At 41.1% G+C, this 15,029-nt stretch overlaps 1 protein-coding gene across 1 annotated transcript in view; it reads left to right on the plus strand.

Moving 5' to 3' along the window:
* The first annotated feature begins 9,193 nt into the window (after nucleotides 1-9,193).
* The window catches only part of LOC133166101 (uncharacterized), a 96,954-nt gene continuing 91,118 nt past the window's right edge, over nucleotides 9,194-15,029 (plus strand). The window contains exons 1-2 of the mRNA XM_061296104.1: nucleotides 9,194-9,316; nucleotides 13,724-13,788. The gene's annotated coding sequence lies outside the window, so the exon portion shown is untranslated. The remainder of the gene's footprint in view (nucleotides 9,317-13,723; nucleotides 13,789-15,029) is intronic.

Raw genomic sequence — 15,029 nt, forward strand, 5'->3', positions numbered from 1 at the left:
CAAGTTTTAGAAGTTGAACAGTGAAAATAACAACCGCCCTCTTAGTTAGGAGGGAAAAACAAATCACACATTTTTGCTGACATTGACAAAGTAATTGGCCCTTCTGACTGTGGAAAAAATAAACAAAATGGGAAGAAAAATGATTTCTTTTGTGGAAGATAAGAGACTACTCCGAAATAAATAGAAAGTAATAAGCAACAATTCCTCTGCCAGACACTTTGGAATAACTGCTCACACTTCAATTTCTGACCCTGAAATATCATCCACATCATTTATTGGACTTCCCAAAAAATGATCAAAGTGCAATATGCTGAGTTCCCTGGATGAGAGCAGTAAAATGCTGCAAAAAAAAATCAAACAAAAATAATGTCAATGTCAATTCATTCATCTTTGCCATAAACTGTTTATTCGGCTTGATAACCAAAAATCCGACCATTGCTGAAAAACCAGCAAGATATCAACTATATAAAGGTTTTAGTCCGGGCAGCCATTCTCAAAGTGTGGTGCGAGTACCACAGGCTCCCTCTAGTGGTATGCAAAAGTATCACAAAATGAAATGTTCAAATGGTGTAGAATGTTTTTTTAATTCTAGTATCGACAGTAACTTTTCCATTCAATTATTTTTTTTTTAGGTTTTTGGGCGTAAAAAAAAAAACAATAACTGCTGTCTGTGTTTTACTAGCTAAAGAGGAGGAAAAAAAGAAACAACTGGCTGAGTGTAAGCTTGAAAAGCAGCAAAGCAGAAATGTGTCACTGGGTCACTGTCACAGGCGCCATTTCTTTTTGTTGTTGCTCCTTCTTTTGGAATAAGTACTGGCAAAAAAAAGCCACTAAACCAAAAAAAAAGAACTTTGCTCTAGCGTTGGGTGATACGCTGAGATCCCTTGCAAAGTTCAAAATCCTCCTTCAAACTTGCACAATACTGATCACCTTGTCAAGTGCTCCCATTTTGAAGGATTCGATTCATCTCATGCACGTTTAAGGAAATCAAATATTTAACCTTCTATAGGCGGAACAAAAAAAAAGGGTGTTAAAACTCTCAAGGAGCTTTTTTTTGTATCCCCTGGAGGTGTTGGGAAATGTTCCGCTCGCTGTAGCGGCTTAAATGAGGCTGATTTTGCCAGTGGCGCGGCAGCTTTACCTGTTCCTCTTCTTCTGCTGCAGCTGCTGCTCATGTCAACAATATCTTCTGCTTCAAGGTTCCATTTGGCGTTTTAAAGGTTGTTTTGCATTTCAACTCCAGCTGGTAGACAGCAAACATCTGCTTGCGAGGGGCTCTGCTGTGCATATTTTCTCTCCAGTATGCACACAACAATTAATATGCTCACCAACGCCGCTAATGCTCACCTCGTAATTATGCGGATAATGTCTCGGCCAAGTAAGTAATTGTTCTGCTTTCACATTAACGCAACGCTCAAAGATATGATTCTTTTTGGCATCGGTTACATCTTTTATTTAGATGAGTTCAAATGTATGCATATTGTGAGCAGGTTATTGCCACTAGTATATTCATATTATGATCACGCTATTAAAAATGCAGTAAAAATACATCAACCAAACCTACGCATATACAGTATGCTTTAATACTATATAGGCTCATTTATCAAGCCAGTCCATGAACGCAAATGTCTGAGGCGTTTGTCTAATAGTATCTACAGTGCACAATTTTCCACTTGTATCGGGAACAATATTATTTTTTTTCTCTGCCGTGTGGCAGATGTGCAAAGCATTACTTAAACATACTTGAATTACCTCCAGGAAAATTGTTTTTAAATCGGGTTAAACCGTAGGTCAACTCACATCCCAAAACGGATCGTGTCGACTTTAGTGGTTCCACTGCATGTTTGATATTCTTTTTGTAGTTTTCACTTTGGCACTGCATTTTTCCTGAAGGGTCTTTTAAAAATGTATATTTGCTACGTGGGGAAATGTCATTAGAATTCTATTATTCAATTTCATTTCATGTATCTGATTAGAAGGTGACATTTATGGTGCAAAGTTCAAAATGGAAAATGCTATACATTTACAGGGGTACCGTATTTTCTCGACTATAAGGCGCACCATCATGTCAGATTTTTAATCCAAATCAAACCATTCTGCATTTTATCTTTTTTATTTCAACTTCAGACGCAACAAATGACTTTATAATCACAAAATAATGATCCATAGTCTTTTTGATTCACGATTCATAGTCTTCAGCGGGACACTTATGATTGATTTCATGATGCAACGCTTGGGGCCAGATTAAATTGAGGAATTTGGTCCATATACAAGGCGCAGCGGACTATAAGGCGCACTGTCGGCTTTTGAGAAAATTGGAGGTTTTTAGGTGCGCCTTACAGTCCGGAAAATACGGTATACTCAAATGGTCACATCTTGTGAGATAGACTTCAAGAGTGACCGATGTGGGTGACAAATATATTTTCCCAACTTCAAATGATCTTTCTTTATATTACTTTTAAAATGATAATAACTTTCAGGCTTTAACAGTCCTTTGAAGATTTCAGGTGAGCTGAGCAGCTACTGTCGCAGTGTCTGACTTTATATGAGCATTATATATTCTCTCCGGGCTACGCCGAGTAAAATGATGGATGTGGGCTTGACTGAAGACTCGCGCGCTGTGAATATGGATTGGTGATCGGAAATCGGTTCAAAGATTGGAACCCACGTTAGAAGTGATAGAGATGAAGAGGATCAAAAGTACAGAAACTTCACTCCGGTGTCGTTGTTCAAAATTTGGAAAAATTGCCAAGCAGGGGAATTAAGTGCTTGAGTGGCACAGAAGTCTGTCAGGAATGGTGTTGAAGCAGAGGAGTCTATTCCAGATTGAACAGCAAAATGTCAGGCGCTTTAATAGATGTCTGGAGAGAAAAGTATACATAATGCAAGACAGCTGCACACAACGGAAAACCGGAAAGAAATTAGATTACGCCACAGCATACGTCGACTGAGGAGTGGCCGACAAGATTCAAAAGTATTTCAGCGTGATGAGATTGTGAGCATGAGCAGATCAGAATACTGATCAGAATGCTTGGATTTTTTTTTTTCTTTAGAAACATCAACAGTTCAAACTCTTGAAACGGAACGTTGAAAAATTCAAAGCAGTAACCAAATCAGGAAACAAAAAATGGAAGAATAGAAAAAAAACAAGTTTGTTTGTTTAAGAAGGATGTAGAAAATAGCTTCTATTACAAAAATGTATGAAAAGTGCTTTTCTTAATTCATGATCATATTAGCTAAAACAACCTTCTTAGTAAAAAAGAAAAAAAATCATCTTCCCATTTTTTGTCTTCATATAAATGAACATTACCAGATGGAATTGACAGATCAAGTGTGACCAGCTGGACTGCAAACACAAGCCTACTAATCATTAGATATTATAATATTTTCCACATGTGTCCATTTGAACAACCTCCAGATATAGCCCTGCATTTCCTTTTCTACTATTTTTCATCTTCCTCTCTCTTGCCCAATTCAGATCTGGATTACTTTCACACATCAACAGCTTTTCAGATGATGATGATGACGAGCAAAGTCCCCTTTAGTATAAACCCCATGACACATACACCGACGCACAAATGATAATGACGTATATAAATAATAATGCACCCATACATAGCAATCATTTGCATTCGGACAATCGCTCTTGCCTCTCTTCAGGCAAAGAGCCCATCATTGTCATATCTGGAATCTTGCAATGAGCAGACGCCAATTGACAAGTCTGTGGCGTGCTGTCACTCTTGGTGGCATTATTGTGACACTCTTAACAGTAAATGCCACGCGGGAAAAGGAGGGAGCCATGCGGACGGACCAAGGAAAAAGAGACCGCCGCAGTGCAGTGCGGTGCTCTCGGGAGCCTTCTGTCTGGCTGCCTGACAGCGAGGGCCAGACGGGTGGAGGGGAAGAGGATAGGTAGATAAATAGATAGATAGATAGATAGATAGATAGATAGATAGATAGATAGATAGATAGATAGATAGATAGATAGATAGATAGATAGATAGATAGATAGATAGATAGATAGATAGATAGATAGATAGATAGATAGATGGATGGATGGATGGATGGATGGATGGATGGATGGATGGATGGATGGATGGATGGATGGATGGATGGATGGATGGAATTGGGTGGGTGGGTGGTTAGGTAGGTAGGTAGATAGATAGATAGATAGATAGATAGATAGATAGATAGATAGATAGATAGATAGATAGATAGATAGATAGATAGATAGAGAGATAGAGAGATAGAGAGATAGATAGATAGATAGATAGATAGATAGATAGATAGATAGATAGATAGATAGATAGATAGATAGATAGATAGATAGATAGATAGATAGATAGATAGATAGATAGATAATGCGCGCGCAGAGGTGTGGCATCTTTCCAACTTGGAGAAGGACATCTGTCGCTCTCCACTCTGCTCGTGCTTTAGTCTTATTGGAATCCGTCGATGTCCTGCAAGCGCGCGGCCGTCTGCTAGCGTCATGCTATCTGTCACTCTGTCTGTTTCTCCACATTTGCCTGGAAGGCTGCATGTTTCCCGTGCCAAGAAGGCCACTTTCTGCCCACCTGCTTGCCGCATCTGCTGCTTTCCTACCACTTCGCATATATTCCCATCTTCTAGTATGCGCAGGCACATTTGTCGGCCTGTCGAGCGAGCCTATAGGATGGAAATATACGGATCAAAGCTGCAGCGGGAAAAAGCATGGCCTCCCCTCCCCTCCCCTCCCCTCCACGTAGCAATGCACAACAGTGCCCTTGCAAAACATGCACGTTGATGTTGTCGGCCTGCTCTGCACACAAGTGTGCTCGCTCGCTGATGTGCAAGAAAATTGGATAGAATGGATAGCGAAATATCCTTCTTGAGTGTGTTGTGAGTGCTATGGAGTACGGTGGCAGTAATTCAGACAGGTTGACAGAAATAGGAGCAATCCAGACATGACGTCCCGTCTGGGAAAACGATATCAAAGAATAACTACCATCCTTACGTCTAGCTTTTTTTTTTTTTAATAATAAGTTGTATGTGTCCCCACTAGTCTAAACATGACAGTCTGATTAATATTGCGTTTGTGGAATAGTATAAGTTAAGCAGCAAAATTCATCTGTTTGTTTAATTGATATTCCACAAATGAAACATTAATCAGAAAACTGTGTTTTGACTGATTGGGCTGTGCAGAACATATAATATAAGAACATTTGGGGATTGACTTCCACTTTAATGCCAAATTGGTTACGCTAACACTTATTAAGCAGGCCACAAAAACAATTCGTTTGCACTTTGGTTCCACTATGTTAAGCCCCGTTGATACAATAGTGAGGAATTAAATTTGTACTTTTTCCTTTAAATGAAATTGTTGACCAACCTTTTTACCGTAATTTTCGGACTATAAATCGCACCAGAGTATAAATCGCACCAGCCATAAAATGCCCAAAAAAGTGAACCCCCCCCCATATATATGTATATAAGTCGCTCCTGAGTATAAGTCGCCCCCCCACCCAAACTATGAAAAAACAACGTGACTTATAGTCCGAAAATTACGGTAGTAGTCCAGTTTGTTATTGCACCAAATGAAACACTCAAAATGAACACTGAAACGAATCAAATCATGTATTTTTCAACAATCAAGTGTTATTTTAGTACTTTGTATTTATTAGCGTGACTTTTTGCTTTCTGACCATGATTTTATCTTCATCATTTATTTCTGCTTGAGATTAGTTACACGCAAAATAGCCAACCAAAAAAAAAAATGACTGTAATTAAATGATGAGACTCAAATGATATTTTAGCAGCATTTGAGAAGTTCATTGCCAGTTTACACACACATCCTCAGGGAATTTGAAATAAGAATGAGGGGAGGCGAGCATGGCGCAAGAAAGCTTGTGTTGTGATCCGGTATGTGTATAGATCTGTTTGTTTTTCTCCAGGTGGATGGATGCAGCGTCCAGCGCACACCTGTTAGTCCTCATCATTCATTCGGAATATTGTTTCTCCAGTGTTCTTTCCTTCTTGCCACTATTTGGTCTCCCCTTCCTTCCATCCATGTAAGTAAAGCTTCTCATGTGCAGCTCTTTTTGTGTCGGTTTGTGCTATTTCCTTCTGGCTGAGTTTATTTTCCCTTTGTTTTTTTGCATTGTGGTTCAGTGTTGTTAGTACTTTTCTTTGCTAACCTGTCCATCTTGGGTTTTTTTTTCAACTTGCTGCTACTTTACGTTCTACAATCAGTTGAGTGCTTTACACATACACAGAAAAATGGCCCTTCATATCATTTGATGCTCCTTCAGGGATGCGATTGTTTCGATTTTTTGGGGTAGGAGGTTTGATTTACACAAGACTACGGTAAAATTGAAAATGTACGACTCATTTGCAAACTTTTGATCCTCTATCATGTTGTGTTGTTGCTAAGAAGAGACTTTTTTCCTAAATGTCAATTTTCATGAGCACCACCCTCGAGTACAATTCAATTCATTGCCTCAGCAGCGTAAAGTCTCTTTGAAATGGTTTCCTCCAAAACATCCAATTCATCGTAGATGGCAAGACACCATGAGGGGTTACTGCAAAGATAGGTTCCTTCAATTTAGTTGAAGGCAATCTTTCAAATGCACTGAGCCTTGGTTACTCAAGCGTAAGAAAGAAGAATGACATGAAGACACGCCGGCTGAATTTGTCTCACACGTCTCTTGATACTGTGCCTAACGGACTCCAAGTGATTTTTCTGGTTCTGTGTATGACATAGCCAACTTGCTTCTCTTACCAGGCCAACTATTTCTGCCTGCCAAACAATACACCCTGTATGGCAAAACGGACTACTCCAGACTACCCCCAAAAAAAAAAAAAAAAAAACCAATCCATGCCCAGTGGCTTGAGGGGAACAAAACGATCAAAGGATGCGGAATGAAACAGTGCATGGACATGTTTCATATGTCCAAAATGTTCTACAACACTAAAGCAAAGAAGTGATAGTGATTGCATTTCCTTTCAATGACACTTCAGTAACGGAAAGACGGATTGGAGATTTGGTCTTCAGTGAATGGATCGGTGCTAATGGATATTTGAAGCGATGATGATGAAGAGGGTTTGAGTAACCTTCATTAGTGTAATCAGTTGATGGCTCAGTGTGCATGTTCATGTTAATGATGAACCACAAATGCTTCCACGACAATGACACAACAATGTACCATGATGTTACGGTTAGTAAACAATTCTATCCGTAAATCCGGTTCAGTCGAGGAGATTTCAAACCCAACTTGCCAATTATCAGCAAAAGTTACTTGATCAATGACACAAATCACAGATTGATGAATCAGCAGTTTTGAAATTGCCGAGATATGCATTTATAGATTTGTTTAAAGTCATTATAGAATACAAAACCAAAGGCAACAGTGTGTAGTAAAAAAAGCAATTTCTGCTAGTGATGTGAGTGAAGGTTTCCCACTCTTTATTCACTCAGTCCGCATCATTTGCATTAGAAAATAGTGACAACACACCACCAAAACATCTGTACTGGTTTATTGTAACCCCTGCCGTTGAGTGTAAGAATATTAAGATGTTTCTCCTGGCATTGCTGATAGAAAAACACTCCCCATGCTACTGTGGTATGCCAAACATGGCAATTCCGTACCTCGTATTCATACAAAAATCACGAGTCGCTGGCATGAAACTGGAGCCAGATGCGCTGTGTAGAAAAAAACAGCGCCTGGAGTGTTTGAAATTCTAGACCCTGCTGCGTTTTCTTCTTTCTATAAAAAAAACCCTCCTGCGCTCCTGCCTTGCCTCCTTCCCTGGGCACCTGTCTTTTTGCCTCCACTTCCCCCCCCCACTTGACAGAATGACCGGAGAAGATTCGGGCCCAGCGGGAAGCACTCAATGTCAGTCTGCACGCCCTTGCTCAGCTTCCCCTCAGTCCACCAGTAAGGCCTCTTTTTTTGCCCCCTTTCCCCTTGCACCAGTATTTAGCATCGTCCCCAGTCTTTCCTGTGATTGTCATGTTACCTGGTGTGCCACTTTTAAACAGGAGGCATCAACAATAATCTGTTTCCAAAACTGCCATGACATCCCCCCTCAAAAATCATCTCATTTTATGGAAAGAGCAGGCACTTTTCACTTTTATGCCCACATGTTTGTTTCCAATTTGGTTCCCAGTACCCAAGGTTAAAAATACATTGTTTCTCCACATAGTGCAAGTGAAAAAGCACGAGTAATTGTGCTCTCTGAGTGAGTACGCTCGTATTTGTCTCTGTGCTTTGGGTATTAAAAAAAACAACAACAGATAAGTGATTGATTGAAAATGGCACCTGGCAAAACATGGCAAAAATAAAATCCACAGATTAGACCTTGGCTACCTCATCTGCCCTCCATTGGATATCATCCATGTTTTGACAATGGAAAGACAATCTGAAGGATGTCATTGCTTCAATCGTAACACTTCCTTCAATGCAATCACATCATGTAAGCAACACAAAGTCGTTCTTATTGATTTTTTTTTTCGAGATGATCTATAAATACTGTAAGTAGATGCAGTAGTTAATTATGCATGATATAAGTGAGTGACGCAAGTTTCCGATACCAGATCGGGACAGATTGTGAATGAAACATCTTTTGAAATGTTTTTTATTCATCGTTTGGGTCGCCAATGAGCTGACGTTTTAAGTCATTAGGGATTTTTCGATGATCCCCTTCAATTCTGTTGCCGTGGGCAGGAACTGTCAGATGCTCACCGCACTGTGCATAACTTTTCCTGTCACGGCGCTCAGCTTTTTTTTGTGCACGGAACTTTCTTGACATGCTGGCTACTCCTCGTCTTGCCTCGGGGAAAACCTATTCCAAATTTCTTTGCAACAAATACATTTGTTTGCAACCTTTTAGGCTCCCTGACCAAATACCGACATGTATGGACTTAAAGCAAAATAAAAAAATGTCTGAGGTTCAACTTTATGTCTAGAAGCAGAATAAGAAAATCTCACCAGCGTTCAGGAGTGTTTAATAAAGCCCAAACTAAAAGGTCTGCCATCATATGCGTAATATTCTGAGGTTTGAATAAATCTTAGAGTCCCCCTCCGTTTTACGACTTATTCCTTTTATTATATTCAAATAACGAGAACGCTCAATGAGCAGACGTGCTGGTAGAGAGGAAGGGGGGGAAAAGAGAGTGAGATCAAGATAGAGCAAGCGAGTCTGTGCGCGCGTCCCTGTTGGTTGGACCCGACAGAAACGAGGAGAGGAGAGCAGAGGAGAGGAGAGGAGAGGAGCGGAGCGGGGCATACTGACGCGACGCGGCAACTTGAGACTATTACGCCAAGATCTCCCGTCTAAGGTAAAGCAACGACCACTTTGTCCAACTAATTGCACGTCCTCTTGGCATCATGTGCACGTTTAGCAGAGGTCAGACTCCGTTTCCTCTCGTTAACAATTCTGGGACTCTCGCCTCTTTCTGTCTCCTCCTCTCATCACTCCGTAGCAAAGGAATCCTTTTAAATGAAGATGCGGCGCAGACACTTTGCGGAACGCAAACCGTAGAATGATGTTTTTTTTTTTTTTGGAAGTCATGTGTGTTTTTGACGCTGCGTTTTTGCGCATTTGCGAGATCCAGATTACCCCAGATGGATTCGACTTTTCAAATGACTCAACATCGGCGTGATTGTTACATTTGAACGAAAGTCAATCCGATCCAAAGAAATGGAATCCACTGGACCTGACCGCTGGCGCATCTTTTTAGGTTCTGTCCAAAACCATTTGGCGATGTGCAGCCTGTTCTAAATCGTCCTACAAGTATTTATTGATTATAAAGAAATAACGTACAAGAGCGCTGCCACTTTCATGGTGCGGATTTTACGCGCAAAGAGGACAGACGGAGTCCCCCCCCCCCCACGCTTGTCTACAAGCCACCGTCACCAGAGACCGAGAAACAGCAGCAGCTCACGGACTGACTGTCACACATTGAGCAGCGACCCCCGCGCGCCGCCCCGGGGGGGCCAGAACATTTTTACCTGCTCACCGCCCATATGCGCTATTTCCATTCGGTTCATCGCGTCTCTAATGAGCTTGATCGGCTCCAAAAGCCCCGCCGGATTGCATCCATTTATTATGTGACCCTAGAAGTCGCCTATAATAAGTACTTGGCCTCATATTCCGGAGGATTGAAGTCATTGATGCTTGTGCAAAAGACTCATTTGTACGCTCTCCTGTTTGTGTTTGTGGCACCCGTAGAAACTCTATTGAGCCTCTGGGAAATTCATTTGCTTGAATTGATGACCTATTTTCTCAGGTTGCATCGATTATTACAGCCCGCCGTGTACCTTGTCTTTGTAAGAGCAAGAAAAGCGGTTGTGCCACATCTATATATAATTTGTTGATGTTGCAGGGGGGCACAGAATGGTTGTGATACACTCCACTCTGAAAGCTGGCTCCATTCTCAAGAGGGAAAGCTGTGCTCTGAAAGTCGCTCGTTGAGTACCGTCATTTTCGGACTATAAGTCGCACCGGAGTATAAGTCGCACCAGCCATAAAATGCCCAAAAAAGTGAAATATATATATATATATATATATGTATATAAGTCGCTCCTGAGTATAAGTCGCCCCCACACCCAAACTATGAAAAAAAACGCGATTTATAGTCCGAAAATTACGGTACGTCAAAACTAATGTGGGAAATCACATACAACATGCATATAAATGAGTCGAATGACTCTGATCAATGCCAGACATGTTTAGGTATGTGGAAAGCTCATGGATTATACAGTTGTGTCAATGTCATGGCGCTGCTTGCTTGTTTTAACTGGATGATGTATGAATGCATGCTTTTTCATTTTGCCTTGCTCAGTGTTTTGTTTACAAATAATTTATTCCAAGCCGAAATATGAGGGTATACGGTCATTGTAAGGAAACTGCAAAATGACAAACGTGTGGCTGTTGAGAACCTGCGTAGAAACAGATGACATGGACAATCCAAAAGCTAGTTTCAACTAAACTGCTACCGAGGTTGAAGCTATAGTTAAAGGATGGAAACAGGCTGCATTTTAAACAGAGTCTGGAGCCTTGCTACAAAGTGACCATTCTGAACCCCCCCGCCACCCGAGACGATATTTAAATCGTTCGTCCCATCAAAGTTTGCGACTCACTAGCGAAATGGCTGTGACATGCGCTTCATCATCTGCTTTTATCTTGGCTCTGCAGTTAAAATGCAGCTTGCCACTAGGGCAAAGTCATCTAATCATTTGTTTTTTTATTCACATCTCCATTAGCGGCCATGCTGGGCAACAAGCAATTTTTCATGGCTACATCGAATTAGAAAAGAGCGCCCGCTCGCTCCCCCAAATAGATTGATAGCGGCACGCTGCGAGAAAAGTCATTTCAATGACAGCGAGCGTGAAGTATGTCATTATTTCAATTTCACAAAGCCAACATCGATTTGATATCATTCGATGAAAACAAATGTCTAGGTTCAATACAATAGAAACAAAAGTTCATTCAAATGGAAACCAGATCACGGCCATATTTGAGTCTTCATCCACATGTTTGACACGTTTAGAAACTTTATAATGACCAATGATGAGTTATTATTAATCGTCAATAATTCTGCTGATTACATGGAAATAATTACATTTTGGTTTTAATGAGTGGACTTGATGTCACACATGGATGGATGGAAGCCATGGATGGAAGTCCATCTCCTGGGGGGGGAGATCAGAACATATCTGTGCGATAAAGAAGAAAGTGAGAGATGTTAAAGTATGCTTCAAAAAGTTGCCGCTTTGGTTGTAATGTTTTGCCAGGACTGCAGAAATAGCTACCAAAGACAAGTAGATGCTTCTTCTCAATTATTCAGCCTTTATGAAGTTTGCTTCTCATCATTTGTTGTTTGGAAAAGCGCTCCTGTCCAAATGGTGGCACAAGCACACAGGAAATGTGCTAAATGATCAGCATGCTTTTGATTCCTTCCAAATGAGAGTGGGAGAACCCCCAAGATGAGCACCCACGGGGGACTTTTCTCACCAGACGACGGACGTGCGCCATTCATTAGATGACAATGCTTTGCAATGAATCGGACAGCGCCGCCTTGTCGAAATGAGAAAACAAATTCTTAGACATGAACACTCCCCAAGGACCAGTGAGAACATAATGATAGCTTTGCAATTGATTCATATAGGATGAGAAATAAGCAATTTCGGAGATCTTGAGAACCCTTCAGTTCCTTCTTAAATCTCAGAAACAGCCCAAATTATAAAAGCTTCGGCAAAGTGTCGGTCTTTTGAAGGGGGGAGGGAAAATTCTTGTGACTTGGCACCCACTTTGCACCGAGCGGGTTCTCCGCTTTATCTTCTCCAATTACCTACTCGAGAAGAGTGACTGACGAGTGTGTTTTTTTTTTTTTCTCCCCTCCAGCCAGTGTGTGCTGCTCATTTTAAAATTCTCATAGATGCAAAAAAATGACGAGGGACACGTTTCCTCGCCATCCCTTTTGACGGTGATCAATCAAGGGAGGTGAAGACGCGTGATTGCAGATGCTCCCTTGTGAGAGCTTGCGATTCATCAAAGGTCGGCCTCGGTTCTGTTACAAAGGATCAAACCTTCTCTTTTACTTTCATGATGCAACGTTCTCCCCAGATTGGGGTGAGAGCGGGACACGGCGACCTCCTCCTGAGTTGTGTCGAGACATGGATGCTTGGAGAAAGGCAGAGAGGGAGTCATTTAGAGGATATGCTTGAACGGAGGAATGTTTTTTATCTGCGGGGGGCCGTCCTCAGATGGTGTCGCTCGGTCACGGTCTGATTGTTTTCAGTCTAATGCACCTTGTCCATGCTTGAAAAGTCATACATAATCAAAGGCTTATCTGGAAGCACATTTTGTATTTTGCTACCTGTCGGCGGTCCGTGTTGCAAATATCATCGGATCGGTGCAGGCGCGGGTGCGTTCGGTTCCGAGTCGGGCGGTCATTTAGATGGGCGAGATGAAGGCGGACTCCGGCGAGAAAAGTTCAACATCTCTCTTCACAGGAGACGCCGCTATTGAGAAAGACAGCAGGATGCCCAGGGCCAAATGTGTGTGTCCTAGTGTGAATGTGTATTTAGAAATGCTTCCCCCTGCGCTGAAAACAAATCGACTAGAAAGTCACACGACGTAAGGCCCACAAAGTTTAGAATAATATTCTGGAATTATTTGGGATGAAATGTTAAATATTACCCATATTAAGACGTTTGAGAACCTTACGGGAAATATATAAAAAACATTTTTATCAAAAGGTGAACATCAGTCATTGCAGTGCAGACTTGTTTCGTTATTTTAGGGGATTCGTTCTTTTCTCTAAGCTCTGTGTTAGTAGTGACTTTAAAGATGCACTCAACTTCAAATTGACTTTGCATCCCCAAAATCAACTGGACCCCACCATATGACATGACGCACAGAAATTGAAAACATTTTATTCATGCAAATATTCTGAAATGATTCCAAATCTGAAATGAGGTTATGTTATTAGTCACTGATTTGATTTGACTGAGTTCTGCATTTTAGGTGAACCAAAACATTTGAGGGCATCACTTGGGAAAAAAAAAAAAAGCCAAAATGCTCAAATCCCAACAGCCCTGACACAAAAGCATGAATGATTTGCTAGTTAGGCCGTTAAAACAAGATTTTAAGCAGCTAATATTTTCACAAGTCATTTCAGGCTAAGGCTTCTTTTTCTCCTAATAACATTACATTACTTTTGATATACCTTCTCCTATAGTTACAGGAAAACAGTCCTCGGAGAATCATCATGGAAGGGGACTGAGATTTGCAAGCGATGTTCACGTAAGCTTCAAATATTCCCATTTATAATGATGAATGTCACTGTGCTGTACACCATGAAACTTCCTTTCGTGTATTTGAAAAGTACATTGTAGCGTAGCGCACTTTTCAATTCTTAATCATGCCTATTCTGATTCAAAACAGATATTTGAATTCAAATTGGATTAATTATACATTTTTCCAGTCACAGTTTATCAGTGCTTCAGGCACAACAAAGAGTAAAACAGATTTTTTTTTCCACACATGAATTCCTTACGTGGCTTTTAGTTGCACTTTCTGCTGTTAATTGCAGTGTTCATTTGTTTTGCTTCACATTGATCAATGTCGCCAGTAATTCTGTGAGACACTCAATGCGCCCGAGGTAGCATTTCCTCTGTAGGTGGAACGTGTGGGCCGGTGGTAATGTGCATCTGCGCCGCTGCATGTTATCATATCAGCCACAGATATGTGTTTGGGATTTTGTAAAGACGCCTCCAGTATAATCTGTCACCTCTGACATACAAACACCTTAAGAATTCTCTCCATCCTTTTGTAAATTGCCGCATTACACCGGGGTAATTAGCTCATGCCTGTGTTAAATAGCTGCTCCTACAGGACACTGACTTGGCTGGAATTGTTTCCAGAAGACCATGTCTGTCGCTGTGCTTCTCAGGGACTTGAAAGCACATTACATAGCGAATTATTGTATGACAGTGATGAAGGGATTCATGGTAGCACTTAAAGCACAGAGAGCTTCTTTGTAGAGATGGACATGTAAAGTCTGGGAGACTTCATGCCACTGGCCCAAGTTGTGGGGGCAACTGACAGGAACAAAATGCCTCGAAATAAGCCATTTTAAGCTCGTAACAAAAAGGATTCCATAAGTAGAAGCAGCTCCTATCATTTACTCTGTTTCAAATAAATGAATGTGAGGCTTTGGACTCAGCAAGTACCGTAAATTCCGGACTATAAGCCGCACCGGACTATAAGCCGCACCAGCTAAAATTGGGGGATATTTTAGTGTTTTCTTATATAAGCCGCACGTGCACACGCGTCTTTTTACAAGGAAAGACCGTTCACAGAAAGCCTTTTTAAAGTTTTAATAACATACTTTAACATGTCTTTCTAAACACTGCCTGTGACGAAGGGTTTAGAGCCCTTTGACGCAGGTCACCTAGCGTGCATTCCTACTAAAGCTCATAATAGTCACAAGCAACACAGCCAGAATAAGCAGCAGCCATAGTAGTGTTTCAAAATAGTATTTC

The sequence above is a fragment of the Syngnathus typhle genome, linkage group LG13 (assembly GCF_033458585.1).
Source record: "Syngnathus typhle isolate RoL2023-S1 ecotype Sweden linkage group LG13, RoL_Styp_1.0, whole genome shotgun sequence".
Classification (NCBI taxonomy): Eukaryota; Metazoa; Chordata; class Actinopteri; order Syngnathiformes; family Syngnathidae; genus Syngnathus; species Syngnathus typhle.